General features: G+C 33.9%; 1 protein-coding gene across 1 annotated transcript in view; it reads right to left on the reverse strand.

Moving 5' to 3' along the window:
- Nucleotides 1-16108, reverse strand: part of KIAA0825 (KIAA0825 ortholog) — a 386922-nt gene that overhangs the window by 334277 nt on the left and 36537 nt on the right. The window lies entirely within an intron of this gene.

Below are 16108 nucleotides of genomic sequence, written 5' to 3' on the forward strand. Positions count from 1 at the left end.
GAAAAGGTATATACTGTATACACACTGTTACTATAGCCAAGTACCTTTTCCTGCCATTAAACTCTACTCCAAAAAGCAAAAACATATTAAAAATTGCATATAAAAAAAGGCTGGAAAAAATAAAACATAAGGTTAATAGCAATTGTTTTGAATGATAAAATTTGGGGCTTCTAATTTTATTTTTCTATATTTTCAAAAATTTTAGAAGGCATAAAATCCTTCATTTATTAAATAAATACACTAGGAAATGAGAAAACATGTCCAACTGAGTCTTCTAATATATATATGCTTTTAAAGTTTTATTCAAAGTATCCTTAGCTCTGATATGAAGCAGATATACTATGTTATTTTACTTTTTATACAGAAATCTGTACATTCATGGTATAAATCTTTGTGGGGTAAAGATGGAGCCACATGGATATGACATATTATTACCACCTGATGGCAGCATATCTAAACTGCAAGAAAGCTTATAAAAAGCAAAATTCATTTGAAGCTGAATGTTCTAAAACAAAATTCAAAGCTATGCATTTGTCTCTTAATAGTATGAACAAAGATTTGTTATTAAAAATTTCTTACTGTTTTTAAAATGTCATTGCTATTAATTGTAGATTCCATTTGACAAAACAATGTATGTAGGCTTTGGAAACCCAGCTCTGATGATTAAAATTGATGGCATATGAAAAACTTTTCAAAATTAATCAGGTATATGTTATCTATAAAACATACACTGGAGAAAACTTTAAGGCAGGCTTTTCAGGAGACTTCTGAGCATGAGTGAATTCAAACTGAATTACCTTGAAACAAATAAATCCAAAGATCCATAGAGTCTTTTCATGAAAACAAAGAACTTTGAAGAAAAACAATACCTCCTTTGGCCACAGGCCACTTAATTTCCTCATGAAATAGTCTTATCCAGGAAAGGCAGTTCTAAATTTGACACAAGATTGGAATATATTTTCTTAACCACAGAAGCACTTCTACGGACTGAGAAACATGATGCCCTAAACATACACCTTAACTTTAGGGGCCCTTTATCAAAGGTCTTTATTGTAGCATCCTCACGTGTCTCATTCAGTGAAGTCTGATAGATTATAGCAATGTGCATTGGAAAGGCTCAGTGGTTAGTCTGCCTAAATCTGTTTCAATCAGGACTCAGCTTTTGGGCTAATCCCTAACATCTGAATCTGGGTAGAGGCCAATAACTACAATTTATAAATACAGTAAAGCCTATGGAGAGCTAGATATTTTAGCAATTTGTCCAAACACTGATAAAAGGATTGAGCAGTTGCATTTCAGAGGACCTCCCTCATTGACAGAAACTAAAAGTATTTTGTCACAGATTTTAAAATGTCAGAACTCATTATCTGCACCTGCCTTTGTTTTTAGTTGGCTAAATATCTTGTCTTTCCGCCATTCACCACTGTCTATACATCTTTTTTTCAAAGTGCAATGGTTTGAAATCTAGAGATTTATTGTGATTATTATTCAAAATAAGATTTTCAAAATTTGAAATGAATGTCTCTTATCAGAAAGATGGTTAATTTTTTAATTAACATCCAAAATATATAAAGAACCCATATAACTCAACAGCAAAACAAAACACCAGATGCAATTTAAAAATGGGCAAAGGAACTGAATAAACATTTTTCCAAAGAAGACATACAAATGGCCAACAGGTATATGAAAAGGTGCTCAATATCACTAACCCTCAGGGAAATGCAAATCAAAACCACAATGAGATATCTCCTCACAACTGTTAGGAGGGCTATTACCAAAAAGTCAAAAGATAAGTGTTGGCAAAGATGTGGAGCAAAGGCAATCCTTGTGCACTGTTGGTGGGAATGTATTGTAATTTGGTAGAGCCATCACAGAAAATGGTATGGAGTTTCCTCAAAAAATTAAAAATAGAACTACTTATGATCTAGCAACTCCACTTCTGGGTATATATTCAAAAGAAGTAAAATCAATTATCTTAAAAGAGATATCTGCACTCTCATATTCATTGCTGCATTCTTCATAGTAACCAATACATGCAAACAACCTAATGTCCATCAACAGATGAGTGAATTAAAAAATGTGGCAAAAATATAAAACGGAATATTATTCAGACCTAAAAACAAAGGAAATGCTGCTATTTGTGACAACATGAATGAATCTGGAAGGCATTGTGCTAAGTGGAATGAACCAGACACAGTAACACAAATATTACATGATCTCACTTGTATGTGGGATCTAAAGAAAAAAAGTCAAACTCATAGTAACCAGAAACTGAGGGTTGGAGGAAAAGCGAACATATTGATCACAGAGTACAAACTTTCAGTTATAAGATAAGTTTTGTAGACTTAATGTACAACATGGTGACTAAAATTAATAATGTATATTTGAAATTTGCTGTGAGAAAAGTTTTCTTATGACAAACTCACATAAAGATATCTATGGGAGGTGATGGTTATGTTAACTAGTTTAATTGTAGCCATCATTTTATAATGTATACACATATCGAAGTGTGCTATACACCTTAAATGTATAGTTTCTATTCATAAAAAAAAAAAAAAATTAGTGTCCATGGGAAAAAATAAAAATAAAAAACAAAAATGTCAGTTTGGTATGTGATTTGACAGTTTATCTTCTTTAATTTAGGTCAAAATTAAATTAAAAATTAATTCTCAACATCTAAAAGGTAACTTTTTAATATGGTAGTAATATTTTTATATATGGTTGTAATATGAGGATGATAATCTTGGGTGGAAGGAGGTCTACATATCCTTAGACTTAGATGATGCAGGTCTTAGTCTAGTTTTTCTGAAATAACATGGTATTTGTCTTTATTTCGGTTTAAGTGTTTTCCGTTAAACTGTAAGTTGCTTCAAATTTTCTTTAGAAGATCAGTCATGAAAAACTAACCAAGGTAATTCAGCAAGTAGAAATCCAATTAGCACATTTATTGTTAGATCACAAACGTTAGACCAAAAAATGTAAAGACATAAAATGGAAGTAGAATCTTTCCCCTAAATAGTTTAAATCTCCAAATTTATATCATTGGTTGGAATATTAGCAAGGACTTTTTAAAACTTTATTTTTAATATTAAAACCACTGAAAATATCCTAAATGACCATCACCAACAGAATAGAGCCATGAAAAAGTAAAAATACAGTTATCAACATGGCTAAATCTAACAAATATAACGCTGAAGGATAAACGTTACCAACGAATACCACAATGTGATATTATCCACACAACAGTTGGAAAATATGGCATACAATGCTACAGTGTTCAGACTTACAAGTATAGGTGGCAAAAGTGTAAAGAAATGCAAGGGAATGACCCATGTCACCAAATTCAGGTTGGGGATGGAAGTGAGATGAGATTGGTGAGAGGTATGCAGTGAGCGTTAGCAGTACTGGTCACTGGTAATGTTTTAGTCCTTAAACTGAATAGTGGGTGCATGAATGTTTATCATAGTATTCTATACACCTTTTTATAAATTTGAACCCCCAAATGATTTAATTATAACTCAGAATTATCCAAGTTAATGATGTATACAGTGGATGCATTACTGAAAAGCTGTATGTAAACCAATTTATAAAACATTTTAAAAATACAATATACAGTATACTTTTTAAAAGGATATCTGTGGTAATTTTCCCATTCATTCCTTGGTTCCTTGAGTATAAAAATTACTCATTGAATAAAAGCATTTTGGTAATCATTAACTGAATGGTGAATATGTGTTAGGCACTGTGATCTAAGAATTCGAACATGAATTAGACATGGTCCCATTCCTAAAGGATTCTATTTAGTGAGAACGAAGTAAATAACTAGTACAGGAAGACTTGATAAGGAGTGTGTATAACATGCGATGGGAATGCACAGAAGGAAGCCATTAAATATGCATATGCCTGTGGGAGGGGTAAAAAAGGCTTCTCCTTGTAAAAGAAGACTATGCGTAAGGGTCTTAATACTTTTAAGAAAATTAATGGAATCACTGTAGTTAGAATTCCCTGACCCCTGACCCCTGAGAATTCAGCACTGATAATTTAATCTTACTGCTATGTCACTTTAAAACTATATTTATTTGGATAATAAAAAATATGAATTTATTTTTATGCTCACAACTAATTCTCGTATGTATGTATGTATGTATATATGCACTATCATACTTCCAAAGAATTAGAATGTCCTATAATTAAAGGATTGAGATGTCCTATAATTAAACAGACATAATTAAAAGACCACATTAGCACAAGAGCCTATTGATACAGGGCTGGTGCAATTGAGTATAAGGAGAGGAACTGAGAAAAAGAGACGAGAATAATTATGACATAATCTTAAAAGTTAAGTTTATTTTAAAACCTCTTGTATGATTTAAAACACGCAGTCATTATTATTCAACCATAAGTAAAATAAAAGGAAAAATATGCTTCATTGGTAAAAGTTATGAGAACTTTTTTTGATGCAAAGGTTGTGGAAAACATACATATAAGGTTAGAATTTTTATTTTTAAAATCAGGGTAGCAGTATCATGGCAGAGAGTAAAGATTATTTTTACAGTATGGGAAATTTAAACATTAAAATACTTTTGTAATGCTGTTACATTTTGATGATCTTGTTTACACTACTTACCCACAATATAAATTCGGCCTAAGGAAAAGGTTTTATCAATTCTATCACATGTTTAAAAGCACAAAGAAATACTTGTGAAATAGTTTTCTGGGTTTTGGTTAAGTCCCACTTGTCTAACTAGATTACTAAAATTCTGTGGAAATAACAGGTAATTGATAGTGAAGAAGACTGATGTACAAAATCTAGCGTGTAAATTATAAGTAAACCATGAAATAAAAGCTCATTTTCCTGAGACGAAGATATTTCTGAATAATATTGTTAAATGCTGAGAAGAGGATTCATAAAACTATTACAATGGCTAAAATGTACAGTAAGAATTAAACATTTATACTGAACTGTTCTCAATTTCAGAGAGGTTTTGGTTATTTCAAAATGTTTTACCTATACTTTCAAGGGAAAAACTTCTTCAACACTAAATTTTGTTAACACTGTCTTTAAATCTTTCTCAAATGTATCCTCCCCTTTCATTTTTATTCTGAAAGACTGGGCTCAGATTCTTAATTCCTCATCTGGACCATATTACTATCCTCCCAAGATTCTTTTGTTCAGAGTTATTCTAGGAGGAACATAGTATGAAGGAAACTTCAGAGTTAGGACCCTCTGTAATTTGTTGCTTTATACCACCAATCCTCATCACAAAATCCTAAGAGGCTCTTAAATAGTTCAGATCGCTTTAAGAAAGTTCAGTCCCAGTGTGTGGCTGTGCCAACCTACAAAAGCGAAAGAGCTTTCAAAAGAGTCAATAAATTGTGAAATACTCTCCAAACTTCCAGTCAATGGCAGAGTAGTCCTGGCAGTGCCACAGTGAGCTGGAGCTGACCAGAGTTAGCCTGGCACTATATCCCAAGACAGAGCTCTTCTCCTCCCTTCTAAATGTATATCTGACTTGGGATCACTTTTCATAGACTCAATATGGGACCTAGACAGACACGACGCAAGGCTATGTTAACAATCCAAAAACAATATCCAGAAATGTTCTATAGGAATACAAAGACATGACAGTTTAATACCCATGACAAGCCAGAATAAGTTAATGTTCTCTCTTTCTTATCTATGGAAGCTTGTCTAGTAATCTCAGCAGTTTCCAAAGTTAGAATGTGGGTTATCCCAAGAATCCAAACAAACTGAAATCAGGAGAAAAGCAGGGAATCTGCACTAGCATTAACTCTATGCTAAATCCCTTGATTCTTTCCCTGAAAAGAAAGAAAAAAAAGAGGAGAGAGGGAGAACATACTTAATAATGAGAATCAGAAGAGATCTGGAAACGCTTCTAGTTTATCTTTATCTCTATAGGCTGGATAAATTCAACCACTAAGCCAGATAACAGATTTGACTAGAAGTTACAAACTGAGTTTTGATGAAACCTGTGGTCACAGTGTAAAGAGGTAGGACTCACAGCATGCATTCCTATATGCTCCCACTGCAAGAAAAGACAGCAGCAGCTGTGCTGGAGAACAATTTTGCGAGAGTAAACTGGATAGCTTCTAAGAGACTATCACCCAGATCAATGCTCATAAGGAAGGACACACACACGTGTGTGTGTAGTAATGCAAGGAATATTGTATATCATGTGATTGCTCAACAACAGGGAATTAACTTAATAAACTGTTGGATACACATATAAGTAAAATTAATAAGAATGAAGTAGAATTATATGGAGATATTTTTAAAAATATATTAGTAAAAAAATCTACAATACATACATACAAGGTGAGCAAAAGTAGATTTACAGTTGTAAAACAAATACAATAATTAATAAATAATATAATACAAGATAAACTGTGTTTCATGTTCTCATATTTGTAAACCTATTTTTGCCCACTCCTATGCAATTCCCATTTGGGTAAAAAAAGAGAACATATTTTGGGGTGCATGCCTATATATGTAGATAATATTTCTGGTTAGTTACACAGTAATTTATCAACATAGATTACCTCTGAAGAACAAGACTAGTAGGGTCAGAGGAGGAGGGAAATTTTTCCTCATCTCTGTTTTCATACTCAACTTTTCCTTATAGTCTACTTTTCTCTACTGAAATTTTCCATGAGTATGTATTACTTTAATAAAGTAAAAATAATGAAAAAGAAAAAGGACTTGATCACAGTTTCTTCTATCACATGCTACTCATCTAACTTCACACTAGTTTAAGATAAAGCAAACATAATAGATGCTGAACACACATGCCTAACACAAATTTACTGTCTTCTTGCCGACTTTGTGCCAGGGCTGTTTTAGGCAGTGGCGATACAGTGAAGAGAAGCTCAAGTCCTTAAAGTAGAAATGGAGGAAGTAATAGTACCAGCCTCCAGTCCCCTCAACTCAGCTCCCATCCAGGTGCTATAGGAAGATAGTTTTGGACATGACATTCTAGAATTAGGATTGTGATCAGAAACGGTGGTGGTGCTAGTGATGATTCTTAGACAAGGTATTGACTCTGACGAATCCCTGACAAGACCTTTTTTCAGGGAAAGCTGGCAGGGTTGAATTTAATCAAGGCATCAATCATCTAACAGGAAGATAAGCCAGCCAGAGCAGTCAGGTCTTGCTAGCAGGGCTCAGTCCCCTTTTAATATTCCCTTCTTGTTGGCTTTGCCCTCACATATGATCCAGGTTTTCACTAGCACCCCAGGTCGTCACCTCAGAAGTAGGGGCTTCCCTCTAGCCTATCAACTCTGATTCTCAGTTGCCTAACTATTATTGGCTCAATCTCCTTATCAGGCCTGGATTTTTAGTACAATAGTATTCATACTTCCATAAAAAATGTATCTTATTTGTTCATCCTTTTGCTATCACAACAGTTTATAAACAAGCAGACAACTTGCTTGCCTTTCTTATTTTCCATGGAAAGATAATAACAATAATATTCTTCATGTATAACCTCAAACAATAATTCTTCTTTTTTTTTCCTTTCCAGATATGATTGGAAATTCTAAAAAGGTCTTCTGGGTGCCTTGATCTTGCTCCCTCAATGTGAATGAATCTTCTTGATATCTCTCTTGCGTAGCTATACTCTGCCTTTGATCTGTCTCCCTATTTTTGGGAGTAGGTGTTGATATTTATAGTGGTAGATTTGTTTGCTTCCTTCTATTTGCCCAATTGATCTATTTTTCAGCTGGGGGGTCAGTAACTAAAAGCTATGGCATTAGGTGACAGTGATACCCACCCCACTCTTAAAGTGAACAAATGTGTATATTATATAAACAGGTGTCATTATCCTCAATGAGAAATTTATACCAGAACTGTGTGGGTTTTTTAGATGTATTAAGTAAAACGTTCCTAAACTGCATTAGTGGTTTAACAATGGATTTAACCTATCGGAAACCATATTTAGTAGAAAAGCGGTAAAAGAGTTAACATTTATTGAACCTTCATTATGTTAGGCACTATGATAAGCATTTGAAATTCACAAATTTCATTTAATCCACATAATGTTTTGTGAGGTAGGCATTATTATTCTAAGGGGTAAAGTAACCCTAGTAAAGGCACAAGTTTTGAATCTACTTATAACTGACTCTTCAGAACATTATTTTGCCTCCTGGTGCTCTGTGAGACAATTCTTTATTGTTTTATACCTCGTTGGCCAAGAGTAGGTGAAGCTAAAATACTTAAAAATAAAAGTTATGCTCTTAAAAATGTCAATCACTTAAAAGGTATGTATTACTTGAAAGAATATGTTAACGGTCATCTAATGGAGCTACTTACTGATCCCAGTTTACTCAGCTTTCGAAAGCAGAGATCTAAGGGAAGCACTGAATACACATAGTATAGGACTATGGAGGAAGGTATTAAAAATATCATACACATTCAGATAATGGAGCTAATAGTGACAGAAATTGATGAGAGGCCCCCATGAAACAGAGAGTGGCTTGTCCTTTTCCTACTTACCCCATTTCTACCTGTATACATCACCAGATCCCAGGTTGGAAGCTTCAGTGGGAAGACTGGAGAAGTTTAAAGAGTAGAAAATATAAATGAAGTTGGGGAAAATTTAAGCTTCTGAGCTATTGAGGGCCAGGATGCCGTCTGCCTTGGAGGTATTTTTAATTTGAAGAAGACAGGAATGCTGAAAAGGACCCAGGCAGAAGAAACTGGAAAGAAGTTGTTTAGGTCTTACTCTGGGTTCAAGAATAGATATGCAAACCTTGCAGGTGTCTTTCCATGTGACCTGGTCTTATTCAGCATGATAGAAGAAGAGGTAGGGATCCCTTCAGATGGAATACAGAAGAATAGAGAAATGCAAAAAAGAAGTACAAACACAGGAAGTTAAAAACAAGCAAATATTTATTTGCATCCTCTTATTACTAAATAAATGCCAAAATACTTCCATAAATTATAAACACAGTACAGTCTTTAAAATGAATAATTTTTATACAATATCATTTTCTTTGGCCATAAAATATATTAATGCATGTAAGTGCCCACTGGCAGATTTATGATTGTGCCATGACAAATTCAAAGTTAACAGAATATTTGAAGATTTGTTTTGGTTACTTCTTCTAGACCTTTAGGCTATTATGTGGAAACTCTAAAAAGAATTTCCATATATAAATTCAAAAAATTGAAGCATGATGTGAGAAGTAAGTGTAGTAATCTATGGAATAGGTATGCTCTATGAATAAGCATGGTTAAATTTATCAAAACCATGTATACAATATTCTATCACAAAAGTTAACACCACCCCACTCTATACCCCCATAACTGATCTCTTGGATTGAGACAAATATTGACACTAGCACTTCTTGTTCTTTTTTCTTTATGTTAAAATAAAAAGTAGTCTTGCACCAGTATCAGCAAAACTGATATCCTGTCAGGTTCACACAAATTGTCTATAATTACAAAACAGAAAAATAAAATAAAATAATAATAGAATTATATCTAACCAACTGAACATTAAGAGGAGAAAAAATAATTCTATGTCACATTGTGAGTCCAAGAAAACTTCTATACCCCAATATATTGTTAAACTAATAAGGTCCATTCGGCTCAAAAAATTATTTCAGTGCTCTGTGCAGTTTTCAGTTACTGAACCCACTGAGTCTGTGGATACATCATTCATATATTTCTCTTTGGTAGATTATTTACTCTCTTTTTGCCAATGTTATTATGTGTTTAAAGCAAATGATTTATTCTCACTGATTTCCATGGTTAGACCTAAGAGACACCTAGCTCTGACTTGAATGGAACTGAGGATGTAAAAGTAAAAATAATCTGAGAGAATGACATCCTCCTAAAGGTCAGGTGAAGGTTCAGTGACCTCTGGGCACTGGTGCATTCTGGTGAATCACTGCTCTGGGGAAGCAAAAGATCTCGTGGCTCATAAAACCTGATGATATTAAGAAGGAAGGAAAGAATTCACGCTTAGAATTCAAGATGACTGCTAGAAATACAACTTAAAAAATTTAAGGGTAAAGAAAAATACCATATTTAAAAATAAATTACTGATGTTTTTTTCTTTAAAAAGTATTGGGAAAACCCATATTATACAGATGTTCATTACTTATTCAGTGTGCACCATTGAGAGACAAATAGAACTGTTTGAATACAAAAATGCCACAGGTAATTCAACTACTGCAGTCTAAGTGTGGCATAACTGATTCGTCATGACATACAATTTTCTAAAAGCTATTCTGTTAGAAGGCAATAAATGAGTGCATAAATGATTTACACTCTTCTGAACTATGGTTAGCATTCAGTATTTTATTTTTAAAAATATATACACCCTATAGTATTATGTTTATTCTCTAGAGTATAATAAAAACATAATTGAATTTGATGAAAAATAGGCTTGATTCTAAATGTAGCATGCAGTACATAGAGCTACTCCCTTATTTCATTCATTGTAAAGATCAATGGTCACTTGAGGTGGTTGTGCTCAAGGTTTGTTTTAATATATAGACAATAAAATATTTTTAATTTAAAAATTATACCCTTATATTTCATGTCACATTTTCTTTTTAATAATAACATCTGAGTTTTGACCTACATAACAATTTATGAATACAAAATACAGGATTTTAATCAATGTTTTACTTCTAAATATGATTTCTTATTGACCAGGTAGGGCAGGAAATTAACTACAGATGGTTTAGCAAATAAAAATGAAACAGTCTATAACAAAAGCATCAGAGTTCTGTGGCTTAATTTGTTTTGCTAGAACCTAAATGCTATTTTGAATGAAGAAGGTTACCTTTTAAAAAATACTAAAATTAAAAAATAAATAAAAACACCAAAATTTGTTTTAATATAACCCTTTTTGGGATTTATACAAATGGTTATTAATCTGTTTTCATTAATAATTTCCTTTGAGTTAGAAACTTTGTCATGCAATGTATAAATATAATATATAATATGAAACATATAATATATAAATTACCTAACTATATAATTACATTAAAGTTCAATACAACTATTTTATATTTATATATGAATTATAATATACAGTATAGTATGGTTAAGTCATATATATGCTATATTTAAAATTCACATTAATAAAATGATATAGAATACAAGAATATAATTTTTAAATAAAAAATATACATATATGAGGGGATTAAAGAGGGCAGCAGAGTAGGTAGGTGCTATTCTAACCTCTTCCTGGGTTCCAAATTGGAATTACAACTAAATTACAGAACAATCAACGTGAATAACCACCTGAACACAACCTGGAAAGAAGCCTTATAACCAAGGAGATATGGAAGAAACCACTGCACCACATAGAGATTGACAGGAAGTATGGAGGTGCGAGAGGGCTGGCTGGGCTCCAATGGGCAGCAGCTAAAGTTCCAGAGGAATATTTCAGCAGCTGGGGGCGTTACACTTGAAAAGAAGTATGGGGTCTAAACCCCAAGCTGGTCTACCCAGCACAGAATACCAGAACTGGGAAAGGAACCCAAATAATATCTGGCTGTAAAAAGCAGTGAGGTTCCTATCTACTAGGGAGGAATGGCGAGAGATGCTGAAAGACTCTTAAAGGGCCAATGCACAAAAGTCTGTTTGCAGCCATAAACACTGGGCACTAGCAGAGGGGAGCAGAGTGTACTAGAGATGCATGAGGAGAGACTGGGGTCGATGGCTCTGGGGAGAGAGCTCAAGGGTCAGCCACCAGGATCCCTGTGCTCAGTCATTCCTAATAATGCAGAAGCCATCCTTCTCAGGCAGAGCACTCTCTTCCATGCAGCATCCTGAGCAGAAGCAATAGCCTTACCTACAGAAATCTCTCTCAACCCAATTTGTGGAGCTTAAGCCTGGCTACTGAAGAATATAGCGGGAGGCTATTTCAGAGACAAAGCCTAATGGAAAGCCTGCAGTCTAAGGCAGATTTCTGGGAGCTCTGAGACCTTAACTGACCGTTCCCCAGACCTGGTGCTCAGCTTGGTCTGTCTGCATACATCCAGGCCCAGCAGAGGGAGCCACAAGTTGTGGGTCACTGAAAGTTCAAAAAGGTTGCCCAGGGCTAGTCACAGACAATATCTGACATAGATCAGCACCAGAGTCTTTGCAGATCTAGTTAAAATTGTACATAGAAACAAACACAAAGAAGCAGCCAAAATGGGAAGACAAAGAAACACCTCAAATGAAAGAACAAGAGAATTCTCCAGAAGAACTAAATGAAATGGAGGTGAGCAATTTATCAGATATAGAGTTTAAAGTAATGATTATAAGAATACTCAACAACATGAAAAAGAACATAGGAACCATAAAAGGGACCAGTCAGAAATAAAGAATGCAGAATCTGGGGGGAAAAAAAAGCAAAGAAATGCTGCAAGGAATAAACAGTAGGTTAGATGAAGGAGAAGATCAAATGAGTGATCTGGAAAACAAAGTAGAAAAAAACACCAAAGCAGAACAGCAAAAAGAAAAAAATTTTTTTTTTAATGAGGAGAGTTTAAGAACCTTTGGGACAACATCCACATGATGGGAATTCCAGAAGGAGAAGGGAGTGAGCCAGGGATCAAGAACCTAATTGAAGAAATAATGACAAAAAACTTCCCTAACCTAGTGAAGGAAAAAGACACACAAGTCCAGGAAGCACAAACAAGATGGATCAAAGAGACCTAGACCAAGAGACATCATAATTAAAGTGGCAAAGCTTAAATACAAGGACAGAATCCTAAAAGCCTCAAGAAAAAAGTAGTTAGTTACCTGCAAGGGAGTTCCAATTAGACTGTCATCTGTTTTCTTAACCAAAAATTTCAGCTCAGAAGGGATTGTCATGAGATATTCAAGGTGATGAAAAGCAAGGACCTACAACCAAGGCTATTTTTCCCAGTAAACTATCAATTAACATTGAAGAAAAAATAAAGAGCTTTCCAGACAAGAAAAAGCTAAAGGATTTTGTTAACACCAAACCAGCATTGCAACAAATGTTAAAGGGCTTCATTTAAGAAGAAGAAAAATAAAAAGTACAGAGGAAAAATGTTTTAAAATAAAATGGCTAAATATATATCTACCAATAATCACCTTAAATGTAAATGGCTTAAATGTTCCAATCAAAAGACAAAGGGCAGCTGAATAGATAAGGAAACAATACCCATATATATGCTGCCTCCAAGGAGACCAACCTCAGAACAAAAAATACACACAGACTAAAAGCAAAGGGAGGGAAAAGATATTACATGCAAATGGAAAAGACGAAAAAGCTGCGGTACCAATATTTATTTCTGACAAAATAGATTTTAAAAGCAAGGCTATAGTTAGAGACAAATAAGGACACTACATAATGGTAAAGGGAGAAATCCAACAGGAGGATATAGCCCTAGTAAACATTTATGCATTCAACATAGGTTGCCTAAATATGTAAAACAAATCTTGATAAACATAAAGGGTGAGACTGACACAAATACAGTCATAGTAGGGAATTTTAACACTCCATTGACTTCTATGGATGGATCTGCCAGATCCAGGGAGAGTGAACTTAAATGACACACTATATCAAATGGATTTTACTGATATTAGCAGAGCATTTTACCCCAAATTAGCAGAATATACATTCTTTGAAAGTGCACATGAAATGTTTTCTAAGATAGACCACATGTTAGGGCACAGAAAGTCTCAATGGCATCTTCTCTGGTCACAATGACCTGAAACTAGAAATCAATTACAAGAAGAAAACTGAAAAATACACAAAGACATGGAAGCTGAATCTTATGTTATTAAACAATGAATGGGTCAACAACAAGATGATGGAAGAAATCAAAAGATACCTTGAAACAGATGAAAATGAGAACACAACCCCAAATCTGTGGGAAAGAGAAAGCAATCCTAAGAGGGAGATTCATAGCATTACAGTCTATCTTAAGAAACAAGAAAAAGCTCTAATAAACAATCTAATTTACACATAAAGGAAGTCAAAAAGAACAACAAACATCACCCATAGTGAGCAGAAGGAAGGAAATAATAAAGATCAGAGACGAAATAAAGAAAATAGTCTAAAAACCCCATAGAAAAGATCAATGAATCCAACAGCTGGTTCTTTGAAAAGATAAACAAGATTGACAAATCTTTAACTGACTAATCATGAAACAAAGAGACACGACCCAAATAAATAAAATCAGAAACGAAAGAGGAGAAATAACAACTGACCCTAAAGATATACATAGAATTATGAGAAAATATTATGAACAACTATATGCCAACAAATTGGACAACCTGTTCGAAATGGATAAATTCCTAGAAATATACAATCTTGAATCAGAGAATTTGAATAGACAGATTACACCTAGTGAAACTGACACAGAACTAAAAAGACTCCTAACAAACAAAAGTCCTGGACCGTATGGCTTCACCAAACATTGCGAGAAGAACTAACCTCTCTTCATCTCAATCTATTTCAAAAAATTCAAGAGAGAAGACTCCCAAACTCATTTTATGAGGCAAGCATTATCCTAATTCCAAAACCCGATAAAGACAGTAAAAAAAAAAAAAAGAAAGAAAGAAGGAAAGAGAGAAAATTATAGGCCAATATCCTTGATGAACATACATACTAAAATCCTCAACAAAATATTACCAAACCAAATACAGCAATACATCAAAAAGATCGTACACCATGATCAAGTGGGATTTATTCTGGGATTGCAAGGTTGGAACAACACTTGCAAATCAATAAATGTGAAACACCACAGCAACAAAATGAAGGACAAAAATCACATGTCATATCAATAGATGTAGAAAAAGCATTTGATCAAATTCAGAACCAATTTATGATGAAAACTCTAAGCACAGTGGGAACAGAGGGAATACACTTAAACATAATAATAACCATATATAACAAACTCACTGCCAGTATCATAGTCAATAAGCAAAAAGTACAAGCGCTGCCCTTAGTTTGGGAACAAAACAGGGATGCCTGCTTTCACCTCTCTTATTCAACATAGTACTGGAAGTCTTAGCTATAGGAATCAGATAAGAAGGCATAAAGGTCATCCAAATTGGAAAGAAAGGAGTAAAACTGTCTTTATTTGCAGATGACATGATACTGTACATAGAGAACCCTAAAGATTCCACCAAGAAATGGCTAGTACTGATGAATGAATTCAGTAAAGTAGCAGGATACAAAATTAATACCCAGAAGTCAGTTGCATTTTTATATGCTAACAGTGAACTAACCGAAAGGGAAATTAAGAAAACAATTCCATTCACAATTGCTTCAAAAAGAATAAAACACCTATGAATAAAACTAATCAAGATCTGTTCTCAGAAAATTATAAGACAATGAAGAAAGAAATTGAAGAAGGTAACAAATACATGGAAACACATATTGTGTTCATGGATAGGAAGGATTAACATCATTAAAATATCCAAACTACCCAAAGCGATCTGTAGATTCAATGCAATTCCTATCAAGGCACCAAGGATGTATTTCACAGAACTAGAACAAATATTGGGAAAATTAATACAGAACCACAAAAAGCCCCTAATTAGCAAGAGTGATCTTGAGAAAAAAGAACAAATTTGGAGGAATCACACTACCTAATATCAAACTACACTATTAAGGTCATAGCAATCAAAACAGCATGGTACTGGCATAGACACACAGATCAATGGAACAGAACAGAAAGCCCAGAAATAAACCCACACCTTTATAGTTAATTAATATCTGACAGAGGAAGCAAGCACATACAATGAACTAAAGATAGTTTGTTCAATAAATGGTGTTGGGAAAATTGGACAGATATGTGCAGAAAAATAAAACTAGATGACCTTCCTACACCACATACAAGAATGAATTCAAAATGGATTAAAGACTTAAATGTTAGAGCCAAAACCATAAAAATTCTCAAAGAAAACAGTCAGTAATATCTTGGATATTGTTTGTAGCAATCTTTTTTCTAATATATCTTCTCAGGCAAGGGAGACAAAAGAAAAATAAACAAATGGGATTACATCAAACTAAAATCTTTTTGCATAGTAAAGGGAGCCATCAACAAAATAAAAAGACAACCTACTGAATGGGAGAACATAGGAGGATGCGGAGAAAGGGGA

Source organism: Furipterus horrens, unplaced genomic scaffold (genome assembly GCF_987537825.1).
Source record: "Furipterus horrens unplaced genomic scaffold, mFurHor1.1.pri manual_scaffold_5, whole genome shotgun sequence".
NCBI lineage: Eukaryota > Metazoa > Chordata > Mammalia > Chiroptera > Furipteridae > Furipterus > Furipterus horrens.